This window comes from Cryptomeria japonica, unplaced genomic scaffold (assembly GCF_030272615.1).
Source record: "Cryptomeria japonica unplaced genomic scaffold, Sugi_1.0 HiC_scaffold_704, whole genome shotgun sequence".
Lineage (NCBI taxonomy): Eukaryota > Viridiplantae > Streptophyta > Pinopsida > Cupressales > Cupressaceae > Cryptomeria > Cryptomeria japonica.
This window is the reverse complement of record NW_026729490.1, coordinates 45001-60000: the sequence shown is the minus strand read 5'-3', so window position 1 is coordinate 60000 and position 15000 is coordinate 45001. Positions and strand designations below refer to the sequence as shown.

Below are 15000 nucleotides of genomic sequence, written 5' to 3'. Positions count from 1 at the left end.
GGTGCGGCGTGCACGAAGTCGGACCCCGGTTTGCCCCGGGTGCGCACCTCGCGTGCACCTTGGTGCGCACACCTTGGCTGGGTTGCGCGGCCTGGTGGGCACCATGGTGCGCACCAAGGAGCGCTCCGAAGTGTGCTCCAAGGTGCGGCGTGCACGAAGTCGGAGCCCGGTTTGCCCCGGGTACGCACCTCGCGTGCACCTTCGCCGGGGTGGGCACCTCGGCTGGGTTGCGCGCCCTGGTGCGCACCAAGGAGCGCTCCGAAGTGTGCTCCAAGGTGCGGCGTGCACGAAGTCGGAGCCCGGTTTGCCCCGGGTGCGCACCTTCGCCGCGGTGCGCACCATGGCGTGCACGAAGTCGGAGCCCGGTTTGCCCCGGGTGCGCACCTCGCGTGCACCTTCGGCGGGGTTGCGCGCCCTGGTGGGCACCATGGTGCGCACCAAGGAGCGCTCCGAAGTGTGCTCCAAGGTGCGGCGTGCACGAAGTCGGAGCCCGGTTTGCCCCGGGTGCGCACCTCGCGTGCACCTTCGGCGGGGTTGCGCGCCCTGGTGGGCACCATGGTGCGCACCAAGGAGCGCTCCGAAGTGTGCTCCAAGGTGCGGCGTGCACGAAGTCGGAGCCCGGTTTGCCCCGGGTGCGCACCTCGCGTGCACCTTCGCCGCGGTGGGCACCATGGCGTGCACGAAGTCGGAGCCCGGTTTGCCCCGGGTGCGCACCTCGCGTGCACCTTCGCCGGGGTGGGCACCTCGGCTGGGTTGCGCGCCCTGGTGCGCACCAAGGAGCGCTCCGAAGTGTGCTCCAAGGTGCGGCGTGCACGAAGTCGGAGCCCGGTTTGCCCCGGGTGCGCACCTCGCGTGCACCTTCGCCAGGGTGGGCACCTCGGTGCGCACACCTTCTCAATGTTTTCTTGCCTTTTCTGGAAATTGGTGAAGGCAGCGCATCAAAGGTGCGCACCTCGGTGTGCTCCGAGGTGCGAACCCGAGAGCGCTCCGAGGTGCCCACGAAGTCGAAAGTCGGGTTAATTGCATTGTTTTCCCCGGGTGCGCTCCGAGGTGCGCAACATCGGCGCGCACCAAGGAGGGCTCCGAAGTGTGCTCCAAGGTGCGCACGATGGCGTGCACCTCTGGTGCGCACGATTCGGAGCTCGGTTTGACCGGGGTGCGCACACCTTGGCTGGGTTGCGCACCTTTTGTGCGCTCCAAGGTGCGCACGAAGTCGGAGCTCGGTTTGCCCCGGGTGCGCACCTTCGCCAGGGTGCGCACCTTGATGCGCACGCCTTGGCTGGGCTGCGCACCTTGGTGGGCGCCATGGTGCGCACCTTTCGTGCGCTCCAAGGTGCGCACGAAGTCGGAGCTCGGTTTGCCCCGGGTGCGCACCTTGGTGGGCGCCATGGTGCACTCCGAGGTGCCCAAGATTGGTGCGCACCAAGGAGCGCTCCGAAGTGCGCTCCAAGGTGCGCGCGAAGTCGAAAGTTGGGTTAATTGTCCGGTTTGCCTCGGGTGCGCACCTTGCGTGCACCTTCGCCAGGGTGGGCGCCTTGGTGCGCACACCTTGGCTGGGCTGCGCACACCTTGGCACCCGCGTTTCCTTCATTTTAAATTTTTTTTTTTTACAATCTCTCAAGTGGGAAATTCTATAATCTCAACTTTTTTTGCCTTTTCAGGAAACTTTTGAATGGAGCGCATCATTGGTGCGCTCCGAAGTGTGCTCCAAAGCTCTCTCCAGCTGCGTGCACCTGCCCCGGCCGCGCACCCGGCCCCGCCCAGCTTCGCTCACCTGTCCCGGGCGTCTGGTGCGGAACCTTAGAGTAAGAAACATCACCGTGCACCTTGGCCAACGTGCGCGACTCGACCGAGCGCGCACTGGCCGAGGTGCACACCGATTTCACCTGGGTGCGCGCGCAGCACCTCGGGCGCACCGGGGTGCGCGCACAACGCCCGGGTTGCACCGTGGCCTGTGTGCTCGGGGCGCCTCGGGTGCGCGCTCGGTGTCGCCCCCGCGCGCGCGGTAGTGCGGGCAGCGCACCCCGGCCCGGCCCGGCCCCGACGAGAACGCAAACGGGCAAAAGGTTTATTCAAATAGCATTGCGACGCCCGGACGAAAAACTAAAAAAGGGTGCAACACCGGGACTTCCCGGGAGGTCACCCATCCCAGTACTACTCCGGCCCAAGCGCGCTTAACTGCGGAGTTCTGATGGGATCCGGTGCACTAACGCTGGTATGATCGCACCCGTTATGAGCTTGTCGCAGTGTGTACTTAGCAAACCGCGACCCACGTGCGAATCCACCCCGGCCACCCACCCCCGTCGAGGTGCACACCCTCCCTCGCGAAGTGCGCCCCGTTCGCCAAGTGTGAGCCCTGCCCGGGTGCGCGCACCTTGCTAGGGCGTCGGGTGTGCACCCGGCCCGGCCTACGTGCGTGCACCTGGAGGGGGCGTCGTGTGCGTGCAGTGTCCCGTCTGCAACGCGGTGCCCACACACCACCTCGGGCGCAACGACCTGCGCTCACATGTGGGCCGAGTGCACCTTGGTGCATGTTCGGGGCGCCTCGGGTGCACGCTCGATCTTGCCCCGGTGCACCAAGGCGCTCGGTTTGCCCCGGGTGCGCACTTGGTGCAAGGTGGGCACCCAAAATAGGGATCAAGCACCAAAACACAAGTTTCGGGATGCAAAATGGGACCCAAGGACCACAAATGCGTTCCAAGACCCATGATGGGTCCACGAGAACAAAAATGTGTTCCGAGACTTAATAAACAAATATTGGGTTTTAGGAGAAGAAACATGCTCTGATGCCCAAAACGAGAATCGACCCCGAAAAGGCCACAGGCCAAAAGTGGGATGCGAGACAAAAAAAAATGGGACCCGAGGACCAAAATTGGGTTCCCAGGTCGAAGACAGGGCAACCGGACAAGAAACGACCTCTAAGGCTCGAAATGAGTCCCGACGACTAAAACTTGACAAGAAGCACCCATCAGGCACCCAACTCGACACCCATGGGATGCCGACCCACCCGGGCTTCCACCTAGCACACCTTGGCACCCACCCACCCTCGCACCCAACCTCGCACCCAACTTAGCACCTTTGAACCCACATTGGCACTCACCCTGACCCTGGCACCTTGGAACCCACATTGGCACTCACCTTGACCCTGGCACCCACCTTTGCACTCACCTTGGGACCCACCCTGGCTCCCACCTCGGCACCCACCCAGACACCCACCTTGGTTCCTTGGCACCCACCTTGGATCCTTGGCACCCACCCCGACACCCACCTTGGCACGCAACTTGGCTACTTGCCACCCACCTTGGCTCCTTGACGCCCACCCCGACAACCACCCCGTGACCTACCCTGGCTAGGGTTGGTGCACACCCACCCTGGTGCCCACCTTGGCACCCACCCTATGACCCACCTTGGCACGCACCTTAGTACCCACCCCGTTACCCACCCTAGGACCCACCCCGTGACCCACCTTGGCCAGGGTGGGTGCACCCACCCTGGTGCCCACCTTGGCACCCACCCATCCTAGCACCCAGCCTGTGACCGGGCTTGGAACCCAACCTTGCACCCGCACCCGTCTTGGCCAGTGTGGGTGCGCACCCATCCTGGCACCCACGTTGTGACACACCCTTTAACCCACGCACCCTAGCACCCACGTTGGCACCCACCTTGGAACCCAACCTAGCAACTTGGCACCCACCCCGTGACCCACCTTGGCATCCACCATAGCAGTCGCCGACTTGGCACCCACCTCGGCACCCACCTTGACACTTGTGGACCCACCTTGCCACTCACCCTAGCATCGACCCATCCTAGCACCCACCCTGGCACCTTTGCACCCTAGCACTCACCCATCCTAGCACCTAACCTGTGACCCACCTTGACACTCACCCTCGCACCCACCTTGGAACCCAACCTAGCACCCACCCACCCTGACACCAACCCTAGCACCTACCCACCCTTGCACCCACCCTGTGACCCATCTTGGCACCCACCCATCCTACCACTCAACCTATCACCCACCTTCTCACCCACCTTGGCATCCACCTTAGCACCCACCCACACTGGCACCTTGGCACCCACCTCGGGCAAGGTGGGTGCACACCCACCCTGGCACCCAATTTAGAACCCACCGAGCATGTTACCCACCTTGGCACCCACATTGCAGCCCACCCTAGTACCCACCCTATGACCCACATTGGCATCCACACCCTAGCACCCAGGCACCTCGACACCCGCCTTGACACCCACCCTAGCACTGAACCTGTGACCCACCTTGGAACTCACCCTAGAACCCACCCACCCTGTGAACCACCTTGGCATCCACCTTAGCACCCACCCACCTTGGCACCCACTCTAGCACTCACCCATCCTAACACCCAACTTGTTACCCACCTTGGCACCCGCCCTCGCGTCCACCTTGAAACCCACCCTAGCACCCACCCACGCAGGAGCCCACCTTGGCACCCAACCTAACACCCACGCATCCTGGCACCCAACTTGTGACCCACCTTGGAACCCACCCTAGTACCCACCTTTGAACCCACTATATCACCAACCCACCTTGGCACCCACCCTATGACCCTCTTTGGAATCCACCCTAGCACGCACCCACCCTGGCACCCACCATGGAGCGCACCCTAGCACCCACCCACCTCGGCACGCACCTCAACACCCACCTTGGTGTGCGCACTGCGCCAACCTCTCAAAGACCCTATGTGGTGCGCTCCAAAGTGTACACCTTTGGTGCGCTCCAAGGTGCGCACCTTTGGTGCACACCGAGGTGCACACCAAAGTGTGCACCGAGGTGAGCACCAAAGTGCACTCCAGGGTGCACACCAAGGCGTGCACCTTTGGTGCGGTCAATGCAAACGAATTCGGAAGTTGGGGTCGATGTCCTAATCGCTGCTGCAGACTACACGTATGAGAATCGGACAAATAGCTTTATATAGGGGAGGTGTTGCGTTTGATGGGTCGACTCCCCTGGTTGTGTGCACTGCACCAACTTCAAAGACCCTGTCTTGTTTAAGAAGTCAAAAGTTGGGGTGGATGTCCTAATCATTGCTGCAGTCTACGCATGTATGAGAATCAGACAAATAGCTTATATAGGGGAGGTGTTGCATTCGGTGGGTTGACTCCCCTGGTTGTGCGCACTGCGCCAACCTCAAAGACCCCGCATAGCAGAAGAAGTCGGAAGTCGGATTTTGGTGAGCACCAAGGCGTGCACCTTTGGTGCGGTCAACGCAGACGAATTCAGAAGTTGGGGTGGATGTCCTAATCGTTGTTGCAGGCTACACATGTATGAGAATCAGACAAATAGCTTATATAGGGGAGGTGTTGGGTTTGATGGGTCAACTCCCTTGGTTGTGCGCATTACGCCAACCTCAAAGACCTTGTTTTCGTTAAGAAGTCAAAAGTTGGGGTCAATGTCCTAATGGCTCCTGCAGGCTACACATGTATGAGAATCGGACAAATAGCTTATATAGGGGAGGTGTTGGGTTTGATGGGTCGACTCCCCTGGTTGTGCGCATTACGTCAACCTCAAAGACCTTGTTTTCGTTAAGAAGTCAAAAGTTGGGGTCGATGTCCTAATTGCTCCTGTAGACTACACATGTATGAGAATCAGACAAATAGCTTATATAGGGGAGGTGTTGGGTTTGATGGGTTGACTCCCCTAGTTGTTCGCATTACACCAACCTCAAAGACCTTGTTTTCGTTTAGAAGCCGAAAGTTGGGGTCGATGTCCTAATTGCTCCTGCAGGCTACGCATGTATGAGAATCAGACAAATAGCTTATATAGGGGAGGTGTTGGGTTTGATGGGTCGACTCCCCTGGTTGTGCGCATTGCGCCAACCTCAAAGACCCTGCATTGCGGATGAAGTCGAAAGTCAGAGTTTGGTGTGCTACAAGGTGTGGTCGAAGGTGCTCACCTAGGTGTGCACCTTTGGAGCACAGGAAAAGTGCCCTCCAAAAGTGCGCACCTTTGGAGTGCACAAAAGTGCCCTCCAAAAGTGCGCACCTTTGGAGCGCAGAAAAGTGCCCTCCAAAAAGTGCCCTCCAAAAGTGCGCACCTTTGGAGCGCAGAAAAGTGCCCTCCAAAAAGTGCCCTCCAAAAGTGCGCACCTTTGGAGCGCAGAAAAGTGCCCTCCAAAAAGTGCCCTCCAAAAGTGCGCACCTTTGGAGCGCAGAAAAGTGCCCTCCAAAAGTGCGCACCTTTGGAGCGCAGAAAAGTGCCCTCCAAAAAGTGCCCTCCAAAAGTGCGCACCTTTGGAGCGCAGAAAAGTGCCCTCCAAAAAGTGCCCTCCAAAAGTGCGCACCTTTGGAGCGCAGAAAAGTGCCCTCCAAAAAGTGCCCTCCAAAAGTGCGCACCTTTGGAGCGCAGAAAAGTGCCCTCCAAAAAGTGCCCTCCAAAAGTGCGCACCTTTGGAGCGCAGAAAAGTGCCCTCCAAAAAGTGCCCTCCAAAAGTGCGCACCTTTGGAGCGCAGAAAAGTGCCCTCCAAAAGTGCGCACCTTTGGAGCGCACAAAAGTGCCCTCCAAAAGTGCGCACTTTTGGTGCGCACCAAGGCGCTGGTTCGGTCGTTGCAGGCGAGTTCGGAAGTTGGGGTCGATGTCCTGAGCGGAGGTGCAAACTACACAGGTGTCGGAATCGGACAAATAGCTTATATAGGGGAGGTGTATGCTTCGATGGGTCGACTCCCCAGGTTGAGCGCACCGCGCCAACCTCAAAGACCCTACGGTATGGATGAAGTCGGAAGTTGGGTCCGATGACCAATTCGATTAGTAGGTATGCTCATGAGGTCGGAATTTGGGTCCGATGACCTGCCATGTGCAGGAAGGCGAATGTTGACACTGTGCGTTGCAAGGTGCACACCAAGGCGCTGGTGCGGTCTTTTTAGTCGAGTTCGGAAGTTGGGGTCGATGTCCTGATCGGAGGTGCAAGCTACACAGGTGTGGGAATCGGACAAATAGCTTATATAGGGGAGGTGTATGCTTCGTTGGGTCGACTCCCCGGGTTGAGCGCACCGCGCCAACCTCAAAGACCCTACGGTATGGATGAAGTCGGAAGTTGGGTCCGATGACCGATTCGATATGTAGGCATACTCGCGAGGTCGGAATTTGGGTCCGATGACCTGCCACGTGCAGGAAGGCGAATGTTGGCACTGTGCGTTGCAAGGTGCGCACCAAGGCGCTGGTTCGGTCGTTGGAGGCGAGTTCGGAAGTTGGGGTCGATGTCTTGATCGGAGGTGCAAACTACACAGGTGTGGGAATCGGACAAATAGCTTATATAGGGGAGGTGTATGCTTCGTTGGGTCGACTCCCCGGGTTGAGCGCACCGCGCCAACCTCAAAGACCCTACGGTATGGATGAAGTCGGAAGTTGGGTCCGATGACCGATTCGATATGTAGGCATACTCGCGAGGTCGGAATTTGGGTCCGATGACCTGCCATGTGCAGGAAGGCGAATGTTGGGACTGTGCGTCGCAAGGTGCGCACCAAGGCGCTGGTGCCGTCGTTGCAGTCGAGTTCGGAAGTTGGGGTCGATGTCCTGGTCAGAGGTGCAAACTACACAGGTGTGGGAATCGGACAAATAGCTTATATAGGGGAGGTGTATGCTTCGATGGGTCGACTCCCTGGGTTGAGCGCACCGCGCCAACCTCAAAGACCCTACAGTATGGATGAAGTCGGAAGTTGGGTCCGATGACCGATTCGATACGTAGGCATATTGGCGAGGTCTGAATTTGTGTCCGATGACCTGCCATGCGCAGGAAGGCGGAATTTGGGTCCGATGACCGAGTTGATGGCGTGCCATGCGCAGAAAGGCGGAATTTGGGTCCGATGACCGAGTTGATGTTGATGGCCCGCCATGCACAGGAAGGCGGAATTTGGGTCCGATGACCGATTTGAAGGCGTGCCATACGCAAAAAGGCGGAGTTTGGGTCCGATGACCGAGTTGATATTGATGGCCCGCCATGCGCAGGAAGGCGGAATTTGGGTCCGATGACCTGACATACGCATGGAGTCCGACTCGGGGGCCGATGTTCGATTCGATGACTTGCATTGTGGGTAAAGTCGGAAGTTGTGGTCTTTGACCCGATTCGATGACCAGACTTCGGCTGCTTGAGAATCGGACAAATAACTTATATAGGGGAGGTAGTGTTCTCGAGCATCCTCCCCCCGTGCCCGTTTATGTCGATTGATGCTGGTGCTCGACTGGTTGGAGCGCTCGGATGCAAAAATCTTGCACCAGGATTTATCGATTGTGATGGACACGGCAAGTCTCCTGATTGCTATGCAGGAGCTCATCGTGAATCTCTATGCGGCCTTGGTATGGACTCGACCTGCGGAATGGTTCGGCAATGGTAGTCGCTCCAACACGTCCTTGCAATGGCCACAGAGGTGATTCGACTAGAGCTCCAGTCTAGCTTTTGGGTTGCTTGGCGGACTGGTATAGCCGCGATCGAGTTCCGGCCATGAACGTTTTAGATAGCTCTTGGGCTTTCTGGGACGGAAGTCGGAAGTTTGGGCTGTTGTCCGATTTGATGACCATTCTTCGGATGTGTGAGAATCGGACAAATAACTTATATAGGGGACTGTGTTGTCTCACGCAGCCCCCTCCGTGCCCCTCTATCTCGACCGATGTTGGTGCTTGAAAGGGTTGGGATCGCTCGGATTTATAAACGTGCACCACCATTTGTCGAGTGTGAGGGACGCGGCAGGTCTCCTAAATGCTATGCGGGCGCTCTCTGAGAATCTCTATCCGGCCTCGACACAGACTAGTCTTGCTGAATGGTTTGGCACTGGTAGTCGATCCAACACGTCGTTGTTGTGGCCGCCTAGGCGATTCGATTCGAGCCCCCGTCTAGCTTTTGGGTTGCTTGGCGGATTTTGCCCTATCCGCAAGTGAGCTCGGTCCCTAAACGTTCGAGAAACCCGATTGCTATGCGCCGACTCTCTTTCTTGCGAGCCTCCATCTAGCTTTTGGGTCTCTACGGAACGGAAGTCGGAATCTGGGACCGTTGTTTGATTCGACGAGGCAGACTACGGTTGTGCGAGAATCGGACAAATAACTTATATAGGGGAGGTGTTGACTGGAGCATTCTCCCCCGTGCCCCTCTAACTCGACCAATGCTGGCGCTCGAACGGTGGTAGCGCTCGGATTTTCATTGAGCGCCAGCATTGGTCGATTTAGAGGGGCATGCGAGATTCCCGAATGCTATGCGAGGGCTCTAACGGAAATGTCTATTGGTTTCGGTATGGATGCAATTGCGAGTGGTTCGGCAAAGGTAGTCGTTCCGATGCGTCCATGTCGTGGCCAAATCGATAATTCGATTTGAGCCCTCGTATAGCATTTGGGTCTCTCGATGTGATTCCGCATTCCAGTCCCTTTGGGCACTGCTTGAGCCGCATCCCAGGGGGTTCCCTTCCCAATAATCTGCCTCGCAACCCGATTGCTATGCGGTGAGGCTCCTCGGCCGCCTCGGAACTATCTGTGTATCAGACGCATCGCGGGATAAGGGGTTGGCAACGGTAGTCGCCCCAAGCGCGTCCGATGCTTGGACCATTCCGAGGCGGCCCTGAAGCCTCTTCCGTCTAGCCGTTGGGTCCTTCTCGCCGCATCCCTCGCCTCGCACCCCGATTGCTATGCGGTGAGGCTCCTCGGCCGCCTCGGAACTATCTGTGTATCGGACGCGTCGCGGGATAAGGGGTTGTCACTGGTAGTCGCCCCAAGCGCGTCCGATGCTTGGACCATTCCGAGGCGGCCCTGAAGCCTCTTCCGTCTAGCCGTTGGGTCCTTCTCGCCGCATCCCTCGCCTCGCACCCCGATTGCTATGCGGTGAGGCTCCTCGGCCGCCTCGGAACTATCTGTGTATCGGACGCGTCGCGGGATAAGGGGTTGTCATTGGTAGTCGCCCCAAGCGCGTCCGATGCTTGGACCATTCCGAGGCGGCCCTGAAGCCTCTTCCGTCTAGCCGTTGGGTCCTTCTCGCCGCATCCCTCGCCTCGCACCCCGATTGCTATGCGGTGAGGCTCCTCGGCCGCCTCGGAACTATCTGTGTATCGGACGCGTCGCGGGATAAGGGGTTGTCACTGGTAGTCGCCCCAAGCGCGTCCGATGCTTGGACCATTCCGAGGCGGCCCTGAAGCCTCTTCCGTCTAGCCGTTGGGTCCTTCTCGCCGCATCCCTCGCCTCGCACCCCGATTGCTATGCGGTGAGGCTCCTCGGCCGCCTCGGAACTATCTGTGTATCGGACGCGTCGCGGGATAAGGGGTTGTCACTGGTAGTCGCCCCAAGCGCGTTCGATGCTTGGACCATTCCGAGGCGGCCCTGAAGCCTCTTCCGTCTAGCCGTTGGGTCCTTCTCGCCGCATCCCTCGCCTCGCACCCCGATTGCTATGCGGTGAGGCTCCTCGGCCGCCTTGGAACTATCTGTGTATCGGACGCGTCGCGGGATAAGGGGTTGTCACTGGTAGTCGCCCCAAGCGCGTCCGATGCTTAGACCATTCCGAGGCGGACCCGAAGCCTCTTCCGTCTAGCCGTTGGGTCCTTCTCGCCGCATCCTTCGCCTCGCACCCCGATTGCTATGCGGTGAGGCTCCTCGGCCGCCTCGGAACTATCTGTGTATCGGACGCGTCGCGGGATAAGGGGTTGTCACTGGTAGTCGCCCCAAGCGCGTCCGATGCTTGGACCATTCCGAGGCGGACCCGAAGCCTCTTCCGTCTAGCCGTTGGGTCCTTCTCGCCGCATCCCTCGCCTCGCACCCCGATTGCTATGCGGTGAGGCTCCTCGGCCGCCTTGGAACTATCTGTGTATCGGACGCGTCGCGGGATAAGGGGTTGTCACTGGTAGTCGCCCCAAGCGCGTCCGATGCTTGGACCATTCCGAGGCGGACCCGAAGCCTCTTCCGTCTAGCCGTTGGGTCCTTCTCGCCGCATCCCTCGCCTCGCACCCCGATTGCTATGCGGTGAGGCTCCTCGGCCGCCTTGGAACTATCTGTGTATCGGACGCGTCGCGGGATAAGGGGTTGTCACTGGTAGTCGCCCCAAGCGCGTCCGATGCTTGGACCATTCCGAGGCGGACCCGAAGCCTCTTCCGTCTAGCCGTTGGGTCCTTCTCGCCGCATCCCTCGCCTCGCACCCCGATTGCTATGCGGTGAGGCTCCTCGGCCGCCTTGGAACTATCTGTGTATCGGACGCGTCGCGGGATAAGGGGTTGTCACTGGTAGTCGCCCCAAGCGCGTCCGATGCTTGGACCATTCCGAGGCGGCCCCGAAGCCTCTTCCGTGTAGCCGTTGGGTCCTTCTCGCCGCATCCCTCGCCTCGCACCCCGATTGCTATGCGGTGAGGCTCCTCGGCCGCCTTGGAACTATCTGTGTATCGGACGCGTCGCGGGATAAGGGGTTGTCACTGGTAGTCGCCCCAAGCGCGTCCGATGCTTGGACCATTCCGAGGCGGCCCCGAAGCCTCTTCCGTGTAGCCGTTGGGTCCTTCTCGCCGCATCCCTCGCCTCGCACCCCGATTGCTATGCGGTGAGGCTCCTCGGCCGCCTTGGAACTATCTGTGTATCGGACGCGTCGCGGGATAAGGGGTTGTCACTGGTAGTCGCCCCAAGCGCGTCCGATGCTTGGACCATTCCGAGGCGGACCTGAAGCCTCTTCCCTCTAGCCGTTGGGGCTTTCTCGCCGCATCCCTCGCCTCGCACCCTGATTGCTATGCTGTGAGGCTCCTCGGCCGCCTTGGAACTATCTGTGTATCGGACGCATCGCGGGATAAGGGGTTGGCAGTGGTAGTCGCCCCAAGCGCATCCGATGCTTGGACCATTCCGAGGCGGCCCTGCAGCCTCTTCCGTCTAGCCGTTGGGGCCATCTCGCCGCATCCCCCACCTCGCACCACGATTGCTATGCGGTGAGGCTCCTTGGCCGCCTCGGAACTATCTGTGTATCGGACGCATCGCGGGATAAGGGGTTGTCACTGGTAGTCGCCCCAAGCGCGTCCGATGCTTGGACTATTCCGAGGCGGCCCTGCAGCCTCTTCCGTCTAGCCGTTGGGGCCATCTCGCTGCATCCCCCACCTCCTCGGCCGCCTCGGAACTATCTGTGTATCGGACGCATCGCGGGATAAGGGGTTGGCAGTGGTAGTCGCCCCAAGCGCGTCCGATGCTTGGACTATTCCGAGGCAGCCCTGCAGCCTCTTCCGTCTAGCCTTTGGGGCCATCTCGCCGCATCCCTCGCCTCGCACCCCGATTGCTATGCGGTGAGGCTCCTCGGCCGCCTGGGAACTATCTTCGTATCGGACGCATCGCGGGATAAGGGGTTGTCACTGGTAGTCGCCCCAAGCGCGTCCGATGCTTGGACTATTCCGAGGCGGCCCTGTGGCCTCTTCCGTCTAGCCGTTGGGGCCATCTCGCCGCATCCCCCACCTCGCACCCCGATTGCTATGCGGTGAGGCTCTTCGGCCGCCTTGGAACTATCTTCGTATCGGACGCATTGCGGGATAAGGGGTTGTCACTGGTAGTGGCCCCAAGCGCGTCCGATGCTTGGACTATTCCGAGGCGGCCCTGCAGCCTCTTCCGTCTATAGCCGTTGGGGCCATCTCGCCGCATCCCCCACCTCGCACCCCGATTGCTATGCGGTGAGGCTCCTCGGCCGCCTTGGAACTATCTTCGTATCGGACGCATCGCGGGATAAGGGGTTGTCACTGGTAGTCGCCCCAAGCGCGTCCGATGCTTGGACTATTCCGACGCGGCCCTGTGGCCTCTTCCGTCTAGCCGTTGGGGCCATCTCGCCGCATCCCCCACCTCGCACCCCGATTGCTATGCGGTGAGGCTCCTCGGCCGCCTTGGAACCATCTTCGTATCGGACGCATCGCGGGATAGGGGGCTGTCACTGGTAGTCGCCCCAAGCGTGTCCGATGCTTGGACCATTCCTAGGCGGCCCTGAAGCCTCTTCCGTCTAGCCGTTGGGGCCTTCCCGCCCCATCCCTCGCCTCGCACCCCCGATTGCTATGCGGTGAGGCTCCTCGGCCGCCTTGGAACCATCTGTGTATCGGACGCATCGCGGGATAAGGGGTTGGCACTGGCAGTCGCCCCAAGCGCGTCCGATGCTTGGACCATTCCGAGGTGGCCCTGAAGCCTCTTCCGTCTAGCCGTTGGGGCCTTCCCGCCCCATCCCTCGCCTCGCACCCCGATTGATATGCGGTGAGGCTCCTCGGCCGCCTTGGAACTATCTGTGTATCGGACGCATCGCGGGATAAGGGGTTGGCACTGGTAGTCGTCCCAATCGCATCCGATGCTTGGACCATTCCGAGGCGGCCCTGCAGCCTCTTCCGTTTAGCCGTCGGGGCCTTCCCGCCGCATCCCTCGCCTCGCATCCCGATTCCTATGCGGTGAGTCTTCTCGGCCGCCGCGGAACTATACCTGTTATTGCTACTGCATCCTTCGGCTGGTAACCTCCTCTGCCGCCTTGGAACGTTCTCTTTGTCGGACGCGTCGCGGGATAAGGGGTTGGCACTGGTAGTCGCCCCAAGCGCGCCCGATGCATAGACCGCTCCGAGTCGACCTTGCTTTCAGCCTCTCACATGCATAGACCTCTCTGAGTCGACCCTGCAGCCTCTCACGTTTAGCCTTTGGAATCTCGCCTCACAACATGATTGCTATCCTTGATGCATCCCTTGCCTCGAGCCCTGATTGCTTTCTTGGCTGCATCCCTCCTCTCCTCACAGCCCGGTTGTCATCACTGCTTCATCCGTCGCTTCATGCATTCTGGCTGCTGGGCCCTTCCCACCGCACACCTCGATTGCTATCTCTTCTGCATCACACACCCCGATTGCTATCTCTGCTACATCCCTCGGCTCTCACTTCTGCATCCTTCGCCTCACACCTCGATTGCTATCAATGCTGCATCCGTAACCTCACACCCCGATTGCTATGCGGGGAGGCTCCTTGGCCGCCTTGGAAATTTCTGTGTGTCGGACGCACCGCGGGATAAGGGGTTGGCACTGGTAGTCGCCCCAAGTGCGCCCGATTCTTAGACCGCTTCGAGGTGACCTCGTAGCCTCTTTCGTCCAGGCTTCCTGCCTTCAACGCCCTTTTTACACCTCGATTGCTATGCGCGGGCTCGTTGGCGTCTATCACCTCTCTGCGAAGAGTGGCACGATGATTGTTGGGGTAAATCGTAGCAGTCCGATCTCTGGCCTTGGGCCATTGTGAGGGCTGATCGATTTCCTGTGCGCATCTCGTGTTCGCCCAGTAACAGACTCGACGACTTGTAATCGGTCTTGTTCCCGATTGTTCCTGGAGGTAGTCTTCGGAACTCTTGGATTTGACCTGTCACTCGAACTGTCCTCTTCCGAGGATGCTTGTGTGTGTGTGCTTGTGCCATTTCCTTGGCGGTATTAACGAGATATTAAAGAGCGGAGTGAGCGCCTCGCCCAGCTATGTTTGGGGCTCTCACTCCCTTACCCGGTGTGCGACCGCTTTGCACGTAGGTTGCGGAGCATCGCGACTCTTTCGATGTTTGGCGGTTGTCTTCCGGTGATGCGTTGGTCCCGAAGTGCACGTTACTAGCATTTCTGCCATTGTTCTCGATCTTTGGCACGTTCCTTCGTTGCAATTGGATATATATCTCCGTTTATACGCGCAGGCTTCTCCCGCCTATTCAGCGCTGTCCCACTCTCAGCACTCTCGTGGTCTCCTTGGCTTCTCTCTCCCGTGAGCGAGCTCTCTTCTCGAGTCTTTTCCATGTCCCATGGAGGTTGCCTTGCGAAATTCGGGCACACAAACGTGACCGGATAAGAGCGGAATTGCCTATGAGGAGAAGCTCACCTTAGGGAGCAGCAATGCCGAGTGTTTCGACAGAGGGTAGAGGGGGCGTTGTTTGGGCGGTTGCACAAAAGAGTGCTACGTTTGCACTGAAGGTTGCTTCTTCGTCTCCGACGAACTCTTCGAGGCAAAAAAGCTTGTTTACGGGGTCGAGGTGGGACTGTTCGTGCGAGTTGCGCCACCAAAAG

At 59.3% G+C, this 15000-nt stretch overlaps 1 non-coding gene across 1 annotated transcript; it reads right to left on the bottom strand.

The window, feature by feature from the left end:
* Positions 1 to 2110: 2110 nt before the first annotated feature.
* Positions 2111 to 2229, bottom strand: LOC131872641 (5S ribosomal RNA). The gene has a single exon (XR_009370758.1). It is a non-coding gene; the product is annotated as a 5S ribosomal RNA (ribosomal RNA).
* Between the last annotated feature and the right edge of the window lie 12771 nt (positions 2230 to 15000).